Source organism: Elephantulus edwardii, unplaced genomic scaffold, assembly GCF_000299155.1.
Source record: "Elephantulus edwardii isolate Elephantulus edwardi_28Jun2011 unplaced genomic scaffold, EleEdw1.0 scaffold00557, whole genome shotgun sequence".
NCBI lineage: Eukaryota > Metazoa > Chordata > Mammalia > Macroscelidea > Macroscelididae > Elephantulus > Elephantulus edwardii.
Genome location: NW_006400307.1, coordinates 282,647 through 285,238, shown reverse-complemented (window position 1 = coordinate 285,238; position 2,592 = coordinate 282,647). Strand labels below are relative to the sequence as shown.

The following is a 2,592-nucleotide window of genomic DNA, read 5'->3' as shown; positions in this document are numbered from 1 at the left end:
CTGCCAATTAGCCCAGTGGTGAGAATCTTTGTTTTCTTGATATTGAGCTTCAATCCATATTGAAGATTGCAGTCCTTGACCTTCTACAGCAAGCGCTTCTTTGAAACAGGTTTGGAAGCAGGAGTGGCATCCACTTCCTAAATCACATGCCTCTGGAAACTCTATGAGCTTGGAGAAGCAATGATAGTTATGGAAAAGCATGAGGTCTTTTGTTCATGGAGTCACTATGAGTCATGCTTGACTTGTTGGCAGTTAACAACAACAATCAATAACAACAACATTTTAACATGCAAATGAGATAATTGAAAATACAATGACTTAGATAAGGTGTACCTTGGTCTTCAATGTAATATTCTTGCTCTTTAGCACTTTAAAGAGTTATTTTGCAACAGATTTTCCCAAAGAAACAATTATTATTTTTTAATTTCATAACTTTTGTTTTTTTGGGTGTTGATCATGGGAGCATGGGAAATGAAATATTTGACAAGTTCAGTATCCTTTTCTTTTATGATACTTTTTATTGTTCTAGTTGTGAATATTTCTGTTTTCTCTATCTTGCAGTGTAACCCCCTCTATAGTCTTTGTTCTTCATTATCATGAGCTTCAAGTAATTTCAGTTTTTATTTTCTGGAGCAATGAGAATTATGATGGACGTTTAAGATATTTTCAATTTGAGAACGCAACTTGATAGGGCTATTTTGAAAGCCAATCTGGAATTTTCTTACAAAATTAAACATAGCAATCACACTCACAGGTATATCTTGCATATGAGTGCTCATGTTGTTGTTATGTGCCATCGAGTCGCTTGTGACTCATAGTGACCCTATGTACAACAGCCCTAAACCCTGCTCTATCCTGTGCCAATCGCATTGCCTCTGACACACCCATCCCGATTACCCCAGTCACTGAATCAATCCACCTCATAGAGAGTCTTCCCCTCCTGTGCTGTCCTTCCACCCTCCCAAGCATGATGTCCCTCTCCAAGGACCTGTCTCTCCTTACAACATGTCCGAAGTAGGTCAGGCGATGCTCCAGAATACTTGCCTCCAAGGAGTAGCCTGGTTTAACCCTCTCCAGGATGAATCTGTTTGTTTTCTTGGCAGTCCATGGTACATTCAATACTCTTCTCCAGCACCACAGCTCAAAGGCATCAATTCTCCTTCTATCCTCCCTAGTCATTTTTCAGCTTTCTGATGAATAACAAGTGATTGCAAAGACCATGGCCTTTATCAGGCGCACATGAGTGCTCGTAAGTTCCAAAAATCGAGAGAATCTAAGCTGTCCCACCATTGTTGCTGTTGACTGCCCTTGAATTGAGCATGACTCATAGCAATCCTATGAACAAAATACCTAAAATCTTTCTCTAACTATTGTCATTTATCAAAGTTCATAGAGTTTCCAGGGGCATGTTGTTTAGGAAGTGGATGTCACTCCTGTCTCACCGTGGGTGAATGGTAAATCAATTGTGGAATATTATTTTACTAGAATGTTAAACATCCATAAAATAAGCATCAACTATCACGACATCAGAAGACATAGACATCTTGAACTGTTTTTTTCTAAATGGAAGAAGTCAATCAGAAACGGCTACATACTGTATGAAATAGTGAGAAGCAAAACTGTAGAGAGAGTAAAGAGATCTTTACTGGCTGCCAAAGTTTTACAGGAATGTGTAATGCATGAATGATACATAATAGGAAGCCCTTATCAAACCTCATAGCACTGTAGTCTTTTTGGTAATAATGTATCAGCACTGGTTGCATGAAAAACATGAATACAAGAAGTTAGGGAAAAAAAGAAGTAAGTAATAGGATAAACAATGGGAAGCAAGGAGTAAAAAAATAGAAATTCTGTGGTCTTTTGCACAAATTTCTATATAAGACTAAAACTTTTAAAAATTAAAGTCTACTAAAAAACATTTATCACCATAAAGAAAAAGAGTTAATTTTAAAAGAATTATGCACATGCTGCTATAAGGTACAGCAATTCTAGTTCTTGAAGAAATAGATATATAGATCCACAATAATGCATGCACAAAAATTTTCACATTAATCATTAAATGGAGAACAGCTAATTTTTTATTAAATTGTGCGAGCAAAACTGGGTATCTTTTTGCAAGGGAAAAAACAAAAAAAATAAGACAAACAGGGTACACACCTTACTCCTTAAGAAAATTGAAACAAACCAAAGATATCAGTGTTATAGAAAAACTATAAAGTTACTAGGGAGCACTGGTGGCTTGGTGGAAAGAAGTTGTGCTGCAATTTTGAAGGCATGTGGTTTGAATCCACCAGATGCTCCACAGGCTAAGGATGGCCAGTCTCCTCTTGTGTCTCTGAAAACCCACGTGACAATCATCTGTGTGTTGGTTCTGACTCGATGGTACACAAAAACAGCAACAACATAAAGTTACTGGAACATAATAAAGGAAGAAAATATGGCATCTATGGGAATCCCAGAACATTTAATTGTGCTAATGCGAAACCTGTACTTGGATCAAGAGGCAGTAGTCAGAAGAGAGCAGGGCAACACTGCATGGTTCAAAATTGGGAAGGGTGTACGCCAGGGATGCATCCTGTCTCCATACCTTTT

The 2,592-nt window shown here is 37.6% G+C and overlaps 1 pseudogene; it reads left to right on the top strand.

The window, feature by feature from the left end:
- Positions 1 to 1,005: 1,005 nt before the first annotated feature.
- The window catches only part of LOC102852235, a 5,892-nt pseudogene continuing 4,305 nt past the window's right edge, over positions 1,006 to 2,592 (top strand).